Raw genomic sequence first — 21,954 nt, forward strand, 5'->3', positions numbered from 1 at the left:
CAGCCCAGGTCAGCCTAGTCTAGTCTGATTCTTAGCCACTTGAGTGACCAAGTACCTCGATCCAAATCACTTGATCTGACCCTTGCGACAAAACCATCCATCTTTTCCACTTAATCTCAATCAACATAATCCAAACTACATTTACATTAGGAAATACTCATTTCCTTCTTAAACCCCTTGCTTATCTCATCCATCAGCACTACATTTTATACATAGCATTTTCATACGCTGTCGACTTAAGTATATGCTTTACAGCTTGCCGATATATCGGATCCTACCCATTACAAACTCGAGTGACTGATTATTGTGAACGCTTACATGTACAACATGTTCACTCATTTTTGTCACATCCCAAACTCGGTGAATGGGCTTACAGAATTCCTGAGCTCCAAATCTAGCGAAGATAGCCTCCATAGTACCCCATTCTCGGCTCCCGATTCCCATACGCCAGGTTCTGATCCTGGGATTCCACGAGGAGGATTTTTAGGGTGATTTTTTTTTTGCATATGAGAATAACCACAATTGTACCAAAAATAAAGACACCATCACATTTCCACTATAGTATTAGTTCAAGTATAGTGCTGGAAGGAAAATACATAATATGACAAAAGTCTAAAAGATCAGACACATGCTCCAGCCTCAATGCTGCGGTCTTTCATAGCGTGCTCATAAACAACGTGCGTAAGCTTACTACGAAGCTTTGAGAGTGCGTGCATGTGTGCGTAATGTATGTGACAAGCATACAAATGTCATAGTAAGCGTTATGATGGAGGGCCAGATTGGCAAGTCTATGGATACTATCAGTCATACCTAGGCCAAATTTCATAAGCTAAGGATGTAATAAAGCATATCAATCCTGATGTCTAATCCACATCTTAGTACAGTTCCCATCTGGAATCATCGGGGTTTACTACACTCTAACACTGGCATACCGCCCCATTGCTCATATGACCCAGCGAGTGGAAGAGACCTCACTATTCACCTCATCAGTGGTATGTCAATCCCTACTGGGTTCACCGATAGTGGACTCACTTCATGAACTTGTCAGACTCAACCTAGCTTATAGCCCCCTTCACCTGGGCGAATAAGGTCACACCCCCTTTCAACTGACTCTGACATAGTGGAAGATGCAACTTACTGGTATTTGTCACTTGGGTGCTCATGTTATCCACTCGGTCTTAACGTTGGAGCATTATGTGACCCATAGGGTTCATGGACTTTCACCTAGGGACATCTTATGTGCCTAGTAAATGTAACCAAATTTTTGATGTTCATACTCAAGCTACCAACCATGGTGATCCTGTGGTAGCCACAACCCTAGTTTCACTAGAGTGTGTATACAAATTATGCATCATGTAATGACTGAATGTATGAGCCATCATCGGAGTTATGCAAGCCATGCATACATGTAGGGTGGCCCCATCTCATATGGGTCCATGAAAATGCCCTAAGTCATATGGTCGTTATTGCGGCCTTATCACGCATGGGCGAGCCAAAAATCATGAATTAACAATTATCCAAGTCATGCAAACATGATGCAGATGAGCTATGATAATGTATAATCGTAAGTATTATGCATGAGATATGTAATACCGCATTAAGCATAAAGTGAGGTTAAATCAATATAAAGCAATGCTAACTCAAATGTAAGAGCAATGCTACCTCTAATATAAAATAAGTGTCGCGTCAATATGAAGAAAGCACCATATCAATGTAAATACCAACCATAAGCATAAGCGTCACACAAATCACTAATGTAATACTACATGGATCATCAACAAAGTGTTATACCAACATAATGTAAAACATCGCACTACATGATAGGGGAAATTCATAATTTGCAACAGGTGGAACCCAGTTGGAAACCAAGTTTAACGAACCCCAGAGAGCTACACTTGAGTGGGCTTTCAAGTTAATGGGCCCACTCTACAAGCCCACACACAAGGTAGTGGATATTTATACTATTAGAATATTGCAGCACTGTACTGGACAGTGGCAAAATTAAGCTAAGAAGCTAAACTAAGGAATTCGTTCCTGCTGCGACATTGTGCTGGATAGGTGAAAAAAACTAAAATTAAACTAAGAATAGATGTCCATAGAGGATAACAGATATAAGCATTATAAAGCTAAATTTTTATGTATGATTGTATTGCCATGCAGGAACTCATATTTGAGTGTTGCTTTTATAACCTTTTGATAGGCAATGATTATGCCTAAGATCTTGATACTTGCGCAAGAGTCTTCTAATTATGTAGCAGGCATATCCTATTTGTAAATAGAGTCTTTGTTGTATTGTGCCATCATAAGCAATTTGTTTATACCTCCATATGACTCTTTGTTGTTCATCCTGGCTCTCTTGTGGCATTTAGAGAGATCTTGAATATTCTTCGAAAGAATTTTCTTTTAAATTAAAATTCTAAAACAATCATATGGGATGATTATTGACTATGGAGAATCTACACCGTCTATCTATTTTTCTACATCATTTTAAGGTATTAGGAAAAAATTAAGGTAGATCCAAATCTCATGTGGACCACACCACATGGAAAAATCAAGAATCCATACCATCCATCTATTTTTCTATATCATTTTAAGGTATGAGCTAGAAATTAAGGTAGATCCAAATGTCATGTGGACCACACGTTAAGAAACAATGGTGATTGAATGCCCACCATTAAAAATTTCTTGAAGGCTACAAAAGTTTTGTATGAAGCTGATATTTGTGTTTTCCCTTCCTCCAAGTCTGTGTCCTAATCAATTATTGGATGGTAAATAAATATTATAGTGGGCATTAAGAAGTTGTTAATGGTGGATGCATGCTCAATCACTTGTGTTTTCTTGTGGTTTGGTGCACTTGAGATTTGGATCTATCTCAGTTTTTGGCTCATGCCTTAAAATGATCTGAGAAAAATAAATGAACAAGCATATGTTATGGTGGAGTCAACGGAGCATTGTCCAGTAGTCACCTTGATAGGCAATTCCCATCCATTTTTGGGCTGGACCGGATGTCACCCAACACAGTGCGGCCCTGACTGTGGGGTCAACCTTGATGTATGAATAGTATATCTATTCTGTCCATCCATTTTTCCAGATCATTTTAAAGCATCTCTGGTGGATGACGTAGGGATGAACGTGATGAGGTCGATAATCGTCTTCTTCAAGGATAACTACTCCGAATCCACGGAGCTTCTTTGGATTCCTCATAGACACTTCTCGAATCCATGAGGAAAAAGTAAGAAAAATAGAAATATATTCTATAAAATTCATAATTTGATTGATGAATGAAATAAACAAGTACAAAAACCTTTAAATATGGATACTAAGCAATGGGAGAAATTTCAGAATCAAACTACAACTAAAACACCTAGAATTTGCAACTTACTATAAATAGTAAACTTACTATTTATAGACGGTTGTGATGTCTACTAGTGCACAAGTTTTTGGGCAAAAAATAGTAAGTGTCCTATTTGGCTTCACCAGGTTGTTCTCCTAATTATTCTGAGAACTTTTCACGTTAGGCGCAACTCTTAAAGCCCAATGGATGAAGAGTTATAATCAAACTAAAACTTGTAATTTATAGTAAAAACGGAATTAAAATAGGGAAATGACCATCAATTTGATGGTCATTTCAAAAATCTATCTTGTGTAACTTGACCTAGCCAGTTGGGTGGCTAAAGTAGCTCGTCCTACTCCAAAATCATATATTTTATGCCCGACAACTCATTTTGGATTACGAGATATGCTTGATTTAAGGTTTGATGGTCTAGATTACTTTTGTCACCGACCGGGCCTTTTCTAAACCATCTTGGCCATGAAATTGTCCGCGACCTACTCTATATCAGTCCCCTCCACTTCAAAAGAACTCGCCCTCAAGTTCTTGTCCCGCTTTGGTTCATGATACATGGCCAAGTTCGCGATGTTGAAAGTCCGTGAGATCGCCATGTCATCTGGAAGATCAACAACGTAAGCGTTGTCATTGATCTTTCGGATGATTGGTACCGGTCCAATCTTCTTATTCTCTAATTTGTTATACATCTCGGTCAAAAATCTCTCTTTGCGCAGATGGACCATAACATGGTCGCCCACCTCAAATAATTTTTATCGCCGATGCTTGTCTGCTTGCTCCTTGTACTTCTCGTTGAGGCATGTAGCTTGGTCTACACCTTTGCATGAATGCCCATGATCCTATCTACCATATGTTCTGCTGTAATGTGTTGAGGCATAAAAAATATTCCATTGCATGTCCATTGCATTGGTCAGAGAATTTCATGGTGTAAATCCTTCCCAGGGTTGTGCACTCGTTATTTTGGTAAAAATGAGTGAATAGGGATATTTTGGTAAAAATGAGTAAATGGGGGTATTTTGGTGAAAATGAGTGAAGAGGAGTATTTTGGTAAAAATGAGTGAATGGGGGTATTTTGGTAAAAATAAGTGAAGAGGGGTATTTTGGTAAAAATGAGTGAATAGGGGTATTTTGGTAAAAGGGTGCATGGGTGTCATTTTAATAGAGAAGGGATGTACACCACCATTTAAGGAAAAGTGGTTAAACACCACTATGTAAAGAAAGATGATGGAAGTTGTATGAAGAAAGAAGTGGTGGTGATCACCACTATATAAGGGTGGGATGCCTATAAATACGCCCCCCCCCCCCATGCCACAATTCAAGGGTTGTTGTAAGTTGGAAGGTAAGAAGTCAGAAGATACGAGGAGAGAAGAAGTGCATTGCACAGTTCGCGCAAAAGAAGGAGAGGAGAAGTGCATTGCACGGTTCGCGCAACAGAAGGAAAGGAGAAGTGCATTGTGCAGTTCGCGCAACAGAAAGAGAGCAAAGCTCTCTGCACTACATCTCATAAAGCCTTGTCTTAAAGAGTGCATTGCGCAGTTCGTGTAATTGAAGTTGGAAAGAAATGGAATGGGTGCCACTTTATGTGGGAGCTTGTCTTAAAGAGAGGCCTTACACCAACTGCACAAACCCTAGAAGAAATCCCCTTTGCGCGGCTCACGCAACCTCTCCTGGAGAGAAATCCTCCATGCACCACTTGTTATGTAACTTGTCCTGAAGAAGGGCTTTTGTTATCTTAGAGCCTTCCTCCATACGCCACTTGTTATGGAACTTGTCCTTAAGAAGGGCTTATGTTGTCTTAAAGCCTTCCTCCATACGCCACTTTGTGAGGAACCCTCTTGCACCACTTTACATGGATTTGTGTCCTAAGACATGGCCTTTGCACCATTTGAAGAGGGACGTTGTCCAAATGCATGGATTTCATGCCATTCTCTAATTAAACATGTCTTGAAGAAAGCCTCTTGCACCATCATCATGGGGACTTGTCCTAAAGCAAGGGTTGCTCCATGAAAGTGTGTCCTAATGCAAGAATCACACTCCACAATTCAAGGGAAGTGCACTCCACATTTCAAGGGTTTTGTGCTCCACATTTCAAGGGTTGTGCGTTCCACCTTCAGAGGAAAATGAAGGAAATGTGAAGTACAGAAAGAGAATTCCAAAAGAAAGAAGAATTCGATGAGAGAACAATAATCACAAGATATCTTATTCTGAGTTCATTTACATCCTCAGATTCCCTTAATTTGGAAAACAATGTACAATTATACACAATGAGTAAAATAGAAAATAGACTGATGGCGATTTTGGTAACATTTCGACGCTTTTGATGTTCATCGCGAAGGCGGAAAGGTTGTGCGGGCTTGAAACCCTTGATCTGGCGGTGCGATAGGTTCTGATCATCTTTCCATTCATTCTCCTAGTCGTACAGACAGATTCTTCTTTCTTCTGGAATTCTCTTTCTGTACTTCACATTTCCTTCATTTTCCTCTGAAGGTGAAGTGTACAGCCCTTGAAATGTGGAGCGCAAAACCCTTGAAATGTAAAATGCACAACCCTTGAAATGTGGAGCGCAAAACCCTTGAAATGTGGAGCGCTCTTCTCTTGAAATGTGGAGCGCACTTTCTACGTTAGGACACGCTTTCATGGAGCAACCCTTGCTTTAGGACAAGTCCCCATGATGATGGTGCAAGAGGCTTTCTTCAAGACATGTTTCCTTAGAGAATGGCGTGAAATCCATGCATTTGGACATGTTCTCTCTTCAAATGGAGCAAAGGCCATGTCTTAGGACACAAATCCATGCAAAGTGGCATAAGAGCCAAGCTTTAAGACATGGTTCCTCACAAAGTGGCACATGGAGGAAGGCTTTAAGACAACAAAAGCCCTTCTTCAGGACAAGTTCTATAACAAGTGGTGCATGAAGGAAGGCTCTAAGACAACAAAAGCCCTTCTTCAGGACAAGATCCATAACAAGTGGCACATGGAGGATTTCTCTCCAGGAGAAGTTGCGCGAGCTGCACAAAGGGAAATTCTTTTGGGGTTTGCGCGGTTGGTACAAGACAGGCTCCCACAAAGGGGATTTCTTCTGGGGTTTGTGTGAACCATGCAATGCACTCTTTAAGAAAAGGCTTTATGAGATGTAGCGCAGAGAGCTTTGCTCTCTTTCTGTTGTGCGAACCACACAATGTACTTCTCCTTTCCTTCTGTTACGCGAACTGTGCAATGCACTTCTCCTCTCCTTCTGTTGTGCGAACTGTGCAATGCACTTCTTCTCTTCTCTTATCTTTTAACTTCTTACCTTCCAGCTTACAACAACCCTTAAATTGTGGCATGGGGAGGGGTATTTATAGGCATCCCTCCCTTACATAGTGGTGATCACCACCACTTCTTTCTTCATACAACTTCCATCATCTTTCTTTACATAGTGGTGTTTAACCACTTTTCCTTAAACAGTGGTATACATCCCTTCTCTATTAAAATGACACCCATGCACCCTTTTACCAAAATACCGCTATTCACACATTTTTACCAAAATACCCCTCTTCACTTAGTTTTACCAAAATACCCCCATTCACTCATTTTTATCAAAATACCCCTCTTCACTCATTTTTACCAAAGTACCCCCATTCACTCATTTTTACCAAAATACCCTCATTCACTCATTTTTACCAAAATAAGGAGTGCACAACCCTGGGAAGGATCTACACCATGGAATTCTCTGACTAATGCAATGGAATATTTTTTATGGCTCAACAGATGCCCCCTCGATCCTTCTTTAATTGATTCCTGAAATCAAATGGAGGATCGATCTTCTTCTGACCGAAGAACTGAATGAACTGCAACTAAAGGATGACTGGATGATCATGCTTGACCAAAAGATCAAATGATCACGCTCGAATGGAAGACTTGAATGATTGCGTTCAGACGGAAGATTTGAATGATCGCGCTCTAACGGAATATTTGAATGATCACGCTCGAACAGAAGATTTGAATGATCACGTTCAAACGGAAGATTTGAATGATCACACTCAAATGGAAGATTTGAATGATCGTGCTTGAACTGAAGACTTGAATGATCACGTTTAAATGGAAGATTTGAATGATCTTGCTCGAATGGAAGACTTGAACGATCGCGCTCGAATGGAAGATTTGAATGATCACGCTTAGATGGAAGACCGAATGATCACGCTTGAACGGAAGATTTGAATGATCGCGCTCGAACGAAAGATTTGAATGATCACACTTGAACGGATGCTTCACTAGAGAGGAGAAAATTATCTTTTCATCGAAACTTACCATTGTAACAGTTGTGGCGACTTTTTCTCTGAGTATCTTAGTCAGAGAACTGTCTTTTAATGCTACTACTACTGCAATGGTCTCTTTGATCAACTCATGCAACAAGAACTTTTTTGATTGTTTCCTTTATTCATGATCTGCATAACCCAAGCTTTCGAATGATAGTCTTTCTTGCCAAATTAATTGGAATTAGTATCTCAAGACATTATAATTTTCTAATTTAGCTTTATGAAATATTGATAATTTTGAAATATATCGAAAACTTCTCTTTTTTGGGCTGATTGTAATATTCGCAATATGATAATGATTTAATCATTTTATCTTTGTGCTTATCAGCGTGCTTCGCATTGCATTTGTTGCATCCTTATATCGCGCTTTTGGAGATATCATTTCCTACTCCAAAGGTCCAACTGCTGAGTCTTTTGTTGAGTCTTTTCTAGTTTGTGCTCCTTGGCATTTCTTCATAGACTTTTCCTTAGATCTTTACTGATTCTAAAAAATAGATAAATAAGACTTCTTTCAGTTTTCATTTAATAACTTTTCGAAGGCCATAGAAGTTACTGATGATGATCTATGTGTTCCTTATCTCCATCAGATCCAGTACTTGTAGTCTTGCAATATCATTATTCATAATTCTCAGCATATGAATACCTCTGCTGTGCATAAGAGATTATAAAAAGACCAAGGCATAAATTACTTTGAAGACATAGATCATGCCCCCTTTCTAGGTCAACTTTGTATAAAGATTTCTTTAGAAGATAATATTTTCAAAGTGAAGTCCGTTGATACCCTTGAAGGATGGATAATCTTTGTTGCTCCTTTAACGAATTCAAAGAATATATCTAAATCTTTAAATTATCTGGGAGAGAATGAATATTCTTCACTAGTTTATTCTCTGCCACCTTTGAGAATCTTGTGTGATAATATTTCTCTATCATCAAGAAGGCAAGAGTCAAAAAGACATCATGGCTCTTGTCAGTATATTTGAAGATTTAAGCTTTTGAGTAGATAATTCCCAGTATTTTGAAGGCATTTGCTATTGCTGTAATTTGAACCTGATTCAAAAGAAACACATTTTTGTATGTTGTTTACTCAATATTTAAAATTTTAATTAGGCAAGTGCATATTTGAGCATATTTATAGTGAAATATATATATCTGCAGCATTTTGATGCTACACATAGTTTATGCTTTTTGAGCAGTGGTGCTAGTATACTTTGACTGGACAAGACTGAACTTGTCCTGACTTGATTGAACTTGACTTGACTAGTCTAGATTGAACTAGACTGACACTACTGAACTTGACTGGACTGACACTTACACACACAATCTAGGCTCTTGAGTAGTGGAGCAACACACAGTTTAAGCTCTTGAGTAGTGGAGCTTACGTAGTTTTTTAGACACTTGAGTAGTGGAGTCGTGATGGTCTATGTAACTCTTTTTGGTTCGCTGAACTTCTCATAGCCTGGTGAGTTCACAAACCGTGATCCATAAGAGGGGCCCAGTGTTTCTTCTGGGGCCATGAACTTGGTTGGATTTACGCACAGGGTTGGCCGCAGTAACTCTCTAGAGTTCACGGGGCGCATAAGGCAACCTTTGGGGTACTAAATCCAAGGCCACCAGTCCATCGATGAGTTGGTTTAGGCCCTTCCTCATGAGTTACTATTGAAATCAAGCCAAAGATCTGGGGGTTCCTATGTATGGTTGGCCTATCTATGGACATGGCCAAAGAACGTACACTACAACTCGCGTTTTCTTTGCCTACAAGGTTGGACCCATTCACGAGAGGGTAGTTTCATCCGTTCCCTGTAACGCTGTTGGAAAGCTATACAGACAGTGTAAGTGTTACGCGTGACTGTCCATTGAGATCTTTTTGGCCTTTTAGGGCTTTCAGTCGCTGACTCCATCTACTGCCTGCATGGGTATGCATATGATGGACTTCACGGGCTTTTTAGGGCCACTGGCTTCTCACTACTGCCTTAATGGTGATGGTGATAGGCCTTATGCGTAGTTGGCCGTATAGGGCATGGCTAGGCTGCATTGAATGATAAACTATTGTCGCTGACATGATAGTTGATCGTACAGGCTTTACTAAAGATAACTGATCGATGAATGAAGATAACAGGTCAATGATTGATATATCACCCCTGTTGCTATTGATGATATTATGAAATTTGGTCTGAATAGAGCGGCTTCAACTTGGTAATAATATCAATTCTGATAAACTTTGATAATAGAATAATCTTCACGTCAGCGATTTGGTGATAGTAATGGTAGTTTTGCTAATCTAATCCAGCAATTATCATTGGTGCTCGACAATAATAATATACTTCAACTTAATATGTTTGGGAATTTACCTCTTATTCATGTATGACATAGGCATTTTGAGACTTGACCTTCTGAGACTTGCATTTTGAGACTTGGGTTATCTTGGTATTCTACTTATCTTACCCCCTTTTGATTTGGAAATGTTTTGTTAATAATCTTCAAAATTAAAACTGTAATTTATCGTCAAGGATAATGTATTTTGTATGCCTTTATCTGCCCCCTGAATAATTACGCCGTAAATTTTCTGAGTCAAAACAGTGTGAATCTTCTAAGTCAAAACACTGAATCTTTTTGGTATTCGGGGATGATATATTTTGCTGAACTAGCAAGTATATTGATGGAAATTTGCCCCCATGATGAATATACTTATCTTACTTTCTTCTTTCATGTTCTTCTATAGAGCGAATATTTCCAATCGGGACCATATATCATTACTTTCTCTCTTATTTCATATGTCTTCTCTATGAAAATTTTATTATCATTAGTCATCTTCGGTAAAAGACCTTTTCTTCTTTGCTTCATTTCCTTTGAATACTTTGGCCGTGGTATTTTGATTTTCTTCACAGCTAGCCATTATAAGGAGTATATCGTCTTCTTCAAATGTATATTTCCTATAGTCCTTGAATTGTTCGAACCCTTTATTTACTTTCTTATTGTAAAATCGTCGATGTTCTCTTTATCAGAATTTCAACTCTTTACCTTTGACAATCCTTCGTTTTGCTTTCTTTCTTCGGCAATATCTGTTGTTGTTCTCTTAAGACTTTGAAATAGCTGATTCATATGTGAGTTGAGCATCTTCACTTTGATTCTTTTCAAATTGCAAATTTAACTTGCTCTTTTACTCTGGCAAGTCATGACGATGCCCCCAGGGTTCTCTATTGACTGATGAATTCATTAATTCTTTAATTGATTCATCTACTTGTTGGCAAGCAATGCCTGATTCAGTCGAACTAACTTCTCATCTAAAGCCTTTCCTCAAGGTTTACTGTTGTTCATGGTAGTCGTTGTTGGAAAATTAGGAATTTCTTCAGTAACATGCTCTTCTAATGTAGACTGATTAACATTTGCTAGAAAATTTTCTATTTTCTGTACACTTCGAATGTACTTATATCGAAGGAGAAAGTGAAAACTGCATTGCTGATGCCATCAAGGAGGATGAACTAAGGTAAAACCATGCCTCATAGTATTGCGCATGATCGATTCATTAACCATCCTCGGCAAATTGAACCCTTCATTTTTTTTTATGTTTACCATCATCCGTCCTTTATCATCTTGATGTGCTATTGGTGAAGCAAAAACTATTCCGAACATTTCCTGGCATTGTCTGTCCTTGATCACAGCTGATTTGATCTTCTCTGATACTTTCTAGTGGAAATCCATTGGATGTGAAATAGACAACCACGTTAGTTGGGAGAAAGGTCGTTGCAGTATACCTGTCATTCGAAACTGAGTGTTAGTTATTTTATTTAAATAAAATTGTACTTTATTTTCAGAGATGAAGGGGAGGATGTTCCCACTGAGAGTCACCATTTTGGCATCTATACAGATGTCAAAAAGTGATATATGTTCTCTGAATATTTTCTAAGTTATCATTGTAAAGTATCCTCAGCAGAGTCGTCATTTTGTTTTCTTATCGAAACACAATTTTTCACAACCCCAAGTGTAGGGTCGCAATGCAGCAATAATCTTGGTGAGACCGAGGTCAAATGCATAGGGACTAATCTCTTGTGTTTTCTAAGAGCAACTAGAAGTAGAACTAGAAGAAGATGTAAACCTAAATCTGGAAAGTAGGGAGTGATTGTGAGATGATGAATTTAGAAACTTTAAGAATTTAAAGGTGGGAACTAGGGTTTCCAGGGATCCACTTGTAGTTATTAGGATGTTTCCTTATTTGTTTCAAAGCACTCAATTGGAATTAGAGTCTATCTTATCCAATTGGAAGATATTCAATAAACTCAAATCTAAACTTCCATTGAACTATTTCTCAACGGATGAAAGTTGTGAAGATTGGAAGTGCTTCCATCACCTAACCATGCCTAGGAGACTATAGTAGACAATAGGATATACCGATCCCACAACTAACATAAGAGAATTGTGAAGAATAGAGAGGATTCTATCACTCAGCCATGCCCAAGGGACGATGGAGAACAATAGGATTTTCTATTTTCACAAACTCCAAACAGAAAAAGAAGATACTTAAGCTACTGCATATCTATTGTAATTTAAGTCACAACAAACCATTAAAAACTAAAAGTATTTCTTAAATATCAAATTAGAATCAAAGGAATTTAATAATAACAAAAATCAAACAAGAAAAACAACCCAACCATACTACAAGCTTCACCCCTTAGCTCTAACTAAGGGATGTAGCTAACTATAGACATGATTGGATTAAAAACCATAGAAGAAAGCATTAAAAACTAAGAAGAAGGGAAGAAGAACTCTTGGGAAGCGGCTCTGCCCTTTTTCTCTGCTTCTCCAAACCCTAAATATCCTCAAAAGACTTAGGAAACCCCTATTTATAAGCCAAGTTCTGTAAAATTGCAAAATCGGATAAAATTTATGCAGTTCATGTAAACACTGCGTAACCGATTCGATGTCATCGAACACCCTTCGATGTCATCGAAGGGGTTTAAATCTGGAAGTCGTGCCTTTTCTTCTTTCATACTACATAAGTTTCTGTGTCATCGAACCGTCCTTCGATGTCATCGAGTGAAGCTTTGATTCTTCGAACAGGTATTTGAGTCATCGATAAAGTGTCCAAAATAGTCCAGCGAGTTTCTCCATAATTCCTCAATAAATTCGATGTCATTGAGCAGTCTTCGAGTTATTGAGCACCTTCCTTCGAGTCATCGAATATGTCTTCGATTGATCGAGAAAATCACCCAATATGTTTAACAACCAACTTGATTTTCCCTCATAAATTCGATGTCATCGACCAGTATTCAATGTCATCGAATGGATCTTCGATGTCATCGAATGGTTCTCGATGGCATAGTCTTTGTGATTTCTGTGCTTATTCTTTCGACTTTCTTCATTCTTCACTTGGTTTTCTTTGATCTTGGAGTCTTAAAATCTTCAATCTTAATCTCTAAAGATCCCTTCTTTGCTTTAGCAATTCTTGAGCACTAAATCCATGCTTTTAGAATTTTTTTCAATCCAAGCTCTTAAATTCACCTTGCAACACAAACACATGTAAAATATACCATTAAGCCATTTTATGCTTGTAAAACCAACAAATAAATGGGGGATAATATGCAACATTTGACCCTCAACGCAACTCCCAACCAGCATTTTGCTGGTCCCGAGCAAAATATATGAAAAATAATCTTTAATCTCAGTTAAAAAACTTTTTAGGAAGAAAATCTTTTATTTACTCAAGTATGAATGGGTAGAGATAAGATACGAAAGTGAGATTTAAAAATCCTAGAGCCGAATCACATAGGTAACCAATCAAGTAAGTTCTTTGTCAATCAAATCAGAGTATAAGTCTATATATCATATTTTTCAATGGGCTCCGTGAAAATCAATTTACTTTCCGTACAAATACTATCATTTCATAATGTTAGCCATGCTCATCACTTCAAGATTGGTTTGAACTCAAGTATTGATTTCGAACTCATCCCCTTCTCCTTCTTTTTCTAGTTTTTAATTTTATATTGACGATCAATTTTTATCCATTCTTTATTTTTGCATTTTTTTCTAGTTTTTTCCTTCTTTTTCATGACCACTTTGTCGATCTCCTTTTTTTTTTAAACTGGTTCTTTTCTTCTTTTAAGGTGGATAAAGTTCTCTAGACTCGATTCTCATCATCAATTAATGATTTACATACTAACAATCAAAACTTCTAGTACATCTTGCATCTTATGATTTAGAATCATGATATTCAAACTACCTCCTAATCAATTGAATGCAAGCAATCAGGTGATGAGTTACTTAGATGATTAGACTCCAGCAATTCAAGATTCAATCTCTATCTTACCATACTCAAAGCATTCTTAAATATATGATTCATTGCTTTTCAAATAGATTTCAACTTGAAACATTGAAAATTTTTAAAAATTTTGCTCAAAACTGAGAAAACACTTATTAGGTTACCTAATCCCACACACCCCCCACAAAAATTCTACATTGTCCTCAATGTATAAGAAATAAGCATGTAATGCAAAAGAGACAACAAAAATAAAGGAGATGATGTTGAAAAGATAGTACCTGGAAGAAAGAATTTTGAAGCTTTTCTACGGATCTCAGCATAAAATGGGTTAGCACAAAATGAAACTCAATAAAGTATAAGTGAACTATCCTAAACAGTAAAAAATAAACTATCATAGTCCAATGAAAGCAATAAACTAACTATACCCCTGTCAGACTAGGAGGTCAATCCTGGTACATAGGATCAGTTAAAGGTATGGTCCTGTCCTCTGAATCGAATTTCTCAACAAATGACTTCAACTGATGTCCATTCACTTTAAACCTATTGCCATTGTTCGGATTCTCTATCTCAACAGACCCATGAGGATAGACAGTTGTAACAGTGAAAGGGTCGGACCAATGAGATCAGAGCTTTTCTAGAAAAAGATGTAACCGAGAATTGTACAGAAGGACTTTTTGGCCAATCAAGAATGATTTTCAAAGGATGTTCTTATCATAAAACACCTTCATCCTGTCCTTGTAAATTCTAGAGTTCTCATATGCATCATTCCGGATCTCCTCTAGTTCGTTTAATTGTAGCTTGCGTAGCAAGCCAGCGTTGTCTAAATCAAAATTTAGATTCTTAATAGCCCAGTCAGTTATATATCCAACTCCATAAGTAAGTGACAAGCTTTCCCATAGAAAATTCTAAAGTGAGACATTCCAATAGGAGTTTTAAATGTGGTGTGATAAGCCCATAGAGCATCAGTCAATCAGATTGACCAATCCTTGCGGTCGGGGCTAACCGTTTTCTCTAAAATTTGTTTAATCTCCCTATTAGAAATCTCAGCTTTCCCACTTGTTTGTGGGTGGTATAGAGTGCTCACCTTGTGAGAGATATCATATTTCTTCATTAAGTTTGCGAATGGCCTATTGTAAAAATGTGAGCCTCCATCACTAATGATGGCTCGAGGCATTCCAAACTGGGAAAGAATGTTTTCTTTTAAGAATTTAATGACCATCTGATGGTCATTGTTCCAGCACGGGATCACTTTGACTCATTTAGTGACATAGTCTACGACTAATAGAATGTATAAATTCCCATGATATTGGGGAAATGGTCCTATGAAATCGATGCCCTAGCAATCAAATGTTCGATCATGAGAATAAGGTTTAAAGGGATCATATTTCGACAGGATAATGCTCCCAACTTTTGACAACACTCACAAGCTTTGCAAAACTCATGAGTATCCTTGAACATAGTGAGCCAATAAAAGCCACACTGTAAGATTTTGGTTGTGGTCTCTTTGGAAGAAAAGTGACCACCAGAGGCATGAGTGTGACAGAAGGAGATGACACTTTAGTGTTCATTGTATGGCACACATCTCCTTAAAATATGATCTGGGCAATATTTAAATAAATAAGGATCATCCTAGAAGAATTTGCGTATGTCAGTGAAAAATTTCTTCTTATCTTGCGCAGTCCAATGTGTCGGCGTGAAACCTATGGCAAGATAATTAGTAATATCAACGAACTAAGGTGAGTGGGTGACTTTAAACAATTGTTCGTCAGGGAACATGTCGTTTATGGGTGCCGTCTCAAGGGAATCAGAGAGGCCAAGCCTCAAAAGGTGATCAGCTACTACGTTCTCTACTCCCTTTTTATCTTTTATTTTCAAATCAAATTCTAAGAGTAGGAGGTTCCATCTTATCAAGTGGGGCTTAGCATTATTCTTTGAAAGAAGCTACTTGAGCGTTACATTATCAATGTAGATAATAATCTTGGATCTGATCAAGTAAGATCTAAATTTTTTCAAAGCGAATACTATGGCCAAGAGTTCTTTTTCCGTAGTAGAGTAATTCACTCAGGCCGAATTTAACATCTTACTTGCGTAATGAATAACAAAGGGCTTCTTTTCTTTTCTCTGGCCTAATGCCGCCCCAATAGCATAGTCAGACACATCACACATAAGTTCAAAAGGAATATTCCAAATCGGGTGGCTGTATAATAGGTGTAGTAGTCAACATGCCCTTGAGCTTAGAAAAAGCATTTTGACATTGCTTAGTCCACTCATATGGAATATCCTTTTAAAGTACATTGCATAAAAGACGAGAGATGTGACTAAAGTCCTTTATGAATCTTTTATAAAATCCAGCATGTCGTAAGAAGGATCGCACATCTCGTATGCTTTTGGGTGGGGTTAGGGTAGAGATAAAATCAATTTAAGCTTTATCTACGTCAATTCCCTTAGACAAAATGATATATCTAAGGACTATTCCCTTATAAACCATGAAATGACACTTCTCCCAATTAAGTACCAAATTCTTTTCTTCACATCTTTTCAGCACACATTTAAGATTTTCTAAGTAATCGGTGAAAGATGGACCAAAGACAAAGAAGTTATCCATGAAGACCTCTAGATATTACCTCACCATGTCAGAAAAATACTCAACATGCATCGCTAAAAAGTGGCGGGGGCATTACAAAGTCTGAATGGCATCATTCACTAAGCAAAGGTGTCAAAGGGACATGTGAATGTAGTCTTTTCCTGATCTTCAAGGGCTATCTCTATCTGATTGTAGACCGAATATCCGTCAAGGAAACAATAGTATGAGTGACCAGCTAGCCTTTCCAAGATTTGATCAATGAAAGGCAAAAGAAAGTGGTCCTTCCTAATGACAGTATTTAACTTTCGATAATTAATGCACATTCTCCAACCAGTAGTCACTCTAGTCATTACGAGTTCATTATTGGCATTAGCTACAATGGTGATTCCGGACTTCTTGGGAACCACCTAAGTTAGACTCAACCATTGGCTATCCGATATAGGGTATATGATACCCACAACTAAGAGCCTAAGAACTTAAACCTTAACCACTTCCTTCATATTTGGATTTAGTTTACGTTGTGGTTATTGAGAGGTCTTTGCATTATCATCTAGATAAATGTAGTGAGTACAAATTAAAGGGTCAATTCCCTTGAGGTTCGCAATTAACCATCCACTGGCTCCCTTGTGCTCAATGAGAGTAGAGATGAGCATACTCTCCTATTCTTGCTAGAGGTGGGAAGAAATCACCACCAGGTATGTCTCATCTTGACCTAAATAGATATATTTCAAATAAGAGGGTAACAGTTTTAGGTCAAGCTTCGGTGCCGTGAGTTTAGACGATAAAGGTACTACATCGGTTTGGGAAAATTCTTCGAATTGTGCCCTATACCGGTTAACTTTAAGTACTGGCACGGAATCCAGCATAGTCTCCATCTCCCTAATCATGTTATCATCAAAATCATGGGAGTGGGTCAGGCACATCTCTAGAAGGTCAGAGGACAAGGTCATTAGAGTTGTATCCTCCACGAAAGAATCAATCAAGTTAACATCGTGGGCATCATCATCATCCTCTACCTGTTTGCCCGTGTTGAAAAAGATATTCAATTCTAATGTCATATTTTCAAAAGACAAACTCATGACTCCATTCCTACAATTAATGATTACGAGTGATGTGGCAAGGAATGAGCGACTAAGAATGACAAGAATCTGAGTGTTCATGTCCACGATGGGTTGAGTATCCAGGACGATGAAATCTATCGGGTAATAGAATTTATCAACTTGGACCAACCTATCCTCAATTATCCCTCTTGGTATATGAATTGAGCGATCAACAAGTTGTAATGTGGTTCGGGTGGGTTTCCATTCACCCAAACCTAACTGTTCTTAAACCGAGTAAGTAATCAGATTTACGCTCGCTCATAAGTCAAGTAGTGCGTGCTTAATCCGGTAGTTCCCAATTACACAAAGGATGGTTGGGCTACCGAGATCTTTATATTTTTGTGGTACATCTTGCTTGAGGATGACACTCACTTTTTCTGTCAGAAAAATTTTCTTTTTGATACTGTGTCACCTATTAGTCGTGCATAAGTCTTTCAGAAATTTAACATATGAAGAAATTTATTTTATGGCATCCAGAAGAGGGATATTGACCTTCATTTATTTAAGCACCTCTAAAATGTCCTGAGAGTTAGAGAGAGATTTTGGTGTAATCAACCGTTTGGAGAATGTGGCAATCGGCTTGCTCAGAGGTTCCAGTTCAAATCCATGTGTAGTGTTGCTAGGTCTATCAGCTTCAAATAGTTCCGGGTTATTAGACTTTGTATCCCTTACTGAAATAGATTTGTCAATTATTTTCCCACTCCTAAGAGTGGTGATAGGCTTAGCTTGCTCCATTTTATTTGAAAAGCTTGGATCACTTATTTCGTATTGCGGTTTAGGATTGGGGAAAGGTTGTGATAGAAGAATCCCTTTTTCCCCAATTAAATTTTACATTTCATGCCCTTGTATGGCCTTTAAAAGGTCTTGAAGGGTTTACAATATACTCTGATTGATAAGCTCTTGGTTTTAAATATGTTTCCAAACCGGATCCTCTTGAAGTTTCCTTTGATTCGAGAATTGGTTAGGGATTCCTTGAGGCGTAGCCATTTGTCCATTCCTCCAACTAAAGTTCGGATGATTTCTCCAACCAAGATTGTATGTGTTAGAGGTGGATCCACTGAAAGGTCTTTGGTAGTTGTTCACGGCAGTTGATTGCTCATTCTGTCCTCTTAAAAAGTATGTATTGTTAGGCAATTTTTAGTTATATGTACAGATATAACTTCCTTAGCCTTATCCTTCTTAAGTTTCATGGCCTCCTTGCGAGACTGTCCACTCTAGCATTTATGTCATCATCCTCTTTCAACAAGGATATCCCACCTCTCTCCCTTATTTGAGTATGCTTAGATGTGATGCTAGATTTTGGGGAGATGTCCCATGATTGTGTGGTTTTAGCGATTTTGTCAAAGTAATCTCACACGTCGTCGACATTCTTGTTCATGAATTCCCCACTGCACATCGTCTCGACGAATTGGAGCATTAAAGATTTCAATCCATCGTGGAAGAAAGTTGTTATGCACCATGTTAACTATGTTGTGGGCATGAACTGACGAGATCCTTGAACCGCTCCCAACATTGGAAGAATGTTTCATCTTCCTTTTGGGCTAAGTTTGATTGCTTGCCTTCAAGTGTAAAGGTTCGTAAATAATATCCCGTGAATATAAGGTCGATCCCATAGGGAGATGAATTGCAAGAAGAAGAAAATCAAATGCAAAACAAACTAAGTAATAAAAACTAAATTAATGATTTGATTTTGGGAGTTTTGAATGGATCTAATTCAACTGAATTAAAATAACACCTAAGCTTCAAAGTTCCACACATACGTTAATATTTCAAAATCATGATTACTTAGATAACACAACTAGGATCCGAGCACTATGGTCGGCCTAATCAAAAAATAAAATATTTTAAATATTTTAAATAAATGATGTAAAAGATTACCAAATCATGGATTTGGACTATTGATAGATATTCTTAAGTGCGAGTGATTTTAAGAATTCATATATGTAAGATAATGAATATCAAAGAAATGTAGCAGGTTGAGAACCTCTCCTATCTAGGAAATCTAATTGATTCAGGGTAAGCCTATCCATCAATGTGGATCTCATATGATGGAAACATATAGATCTCACATTACGATCAAAAACTAAACCTAAAGAATAAATAACATGCATACACCATTCTTCCCATCATTAAAATAATCAATCATCATAACTATGAAAACATTAAACCAATGTGTTTCCCTTCTAACTTGGGCTTGAGAGAACTTAGAAAAGCATAACTAGAATAGAGAAAAAAAGCAACAAGAAAGAATAAATATCTAAAATCTTGTAAATAAAAACAAATTAAAACTATAAAACTCTCTAAAAATCCTAGATCTTACTTTGGAATGCCTTGAATGATGTTTAGGAATGCCATGGGAAGCCCTATTTATAAGTGGGGAACTCCAACTTTCGCACCAAGTTGGAAAACTCTGAAAACCGCCTCAAATTTATATAGTTTACTAAAATAGACTTCACTCTGCATAGTTTTTCAAAATAAACTTCAGAGTTTCAAAATACGCTTTTTCAGGACGATTTCAGGATTCTTCACTTCAAATCTTTAATTCTCTTCATTCCTCACTGGGTTTTCTTGGATCTTTGGCATGTGAATTTTTTAATCTTGATCTCTAAAGATCCATCCCTTGCCTTGGTGATTCTCGAGCATCAAATCTATTCTTTTGGCACCCTTTTCAATCTAAGCTCTTAAATTCACCTTGCAACACAAACATGAGTAAAATAGAGCATTAAGCTAATTCATGTTCGTAAAATCAAGATATAAATGGTGAAAATTATGCATTATTTGAGTCTCAACACATCCCCTAACCAGAATTTTGCTAGTCCCGAGCAAAATAAGCGAAGAAAAATAAAAATAAGAATAAAAACTAATTATAAAAATTAAAACAAAAAAAAATTTCTAACTACACCACTTTCGCAGATAATCTCGATTACGTTTAGCATATACAACAAGTCTTTAAACCCCTAGGTTTCCCCTAGTGGACCGGTTATAGTCTCGTGAGGGTTTTCAAAAATATTACCCACAAACATTGAAAACATGAAAAATAGTTCAACACTTAGAAATTTATACAATTATACATCCATTCATCATATGAATTCTAAAATAAACAATACTTACCCTAAGTCTGAAGTTAGTTAGAATCTTAATTCCTAATCCATTACATCCTCGAGTTTAGAGACCTAATTAAAATTTAGAATAGTTATAATCCAATATACTTAGGTGCTCGGTGACACTAGTCTAACTTTGAGAAATGTGCATGTTCCCTATCCTAACTCCTTTCAATCATCCCAAGAATATAAAATCTCTAGTTATCTCATTTCTTTCATGTCATTTCTTCTTTTATTATCGTATACTCATTATTATAGACCACCCTTAGATGAAGATTCCCACTGGGTTTGCTTCATAACCTATAGGTATCGTACTTGTAATGGTAACAGTAATTGATACTTAAGTATTCTTACTTTGGATTACTGACATGATCATTCTGGTCATTGCATTCATGTTCTATAATAAAATTTTCTTTTTCTATCATTTTTTCCTTCTTCAATATTCTCTCTTTTAAGCATATATCAATGGTACTGGTTTATTCAATCTTGTTTGAATGAAAATTGGTTATTCTATTTCACATATCATATTCCTCAGTTAGCTAAGGTGTATTGTGAATTTAGTACATCAAATTACAACTCACTTAAAACTAGTGATTAGATAATCGAATTCAAGTATATAATTTCTAGTTATCAGAATTTTGACCACTATCAACCTAAACTAAGTATTAACTTTGCCTTTGAAATTTGCATAATATCATGTTCACATTCATATATATAAACATATTATTTTGAAAATGTTGAAAAAAATTCCCCATTATAAAGCACTTTATTTGTCAAATTTCGATGGGACAAAATAGCTTATGATGTGGTTCACACATGTGATGGAAAGTTCACCTTCAAGTGAATCAAGATGGAAAGTTCACCTTCAAGATCAACACATGAAGTTGAAAAGTGCAAGTTTAAGAACAAGACATGAAGATGGTTACTTCAATTTTAAGCTCTACTTCACTTCAAGTTCAAGATCAAGCTACAACTACAAGTTTACTTCAAGTAAAAGATCCACTAAACATTACTGAAGATTTAAGTAGAAGTTTCAAGGTATATACTTCAATGTCCAATAATTTCAGGTATAATTGACCCTAGAGAGACCTTAGACTTAGGTTCTTTCATATGCTAAATATATATGGGTTTTTAAACTTTGATTAGGCTTTAGTTTAACTAGTCTAAGCCTTAGTTCGACTAGTGGAAGCCTTAGTTCGACTAGTTCAGGCTTTGGTTCGACCAATCTAGGAAAAATTTTGACCAATTCAAGATTTGAACTGAAAAATGAATTTT

The sequence above is a fragment of the Magnolia sinica genome, chromosome 13 (genome assembly GCF_029962835.1).
Source record: "Magnolia sinica isolate HGM2019 chromosome 13, MsV1, whole genome shotgun sequence".
Lineage (NCBI taxonomy): Eukaryota > Viridiplantae > Streptophyta > Magnoliopsida > Magnoliales > Magnoliaceae > Magnolia > Magnolia sinica.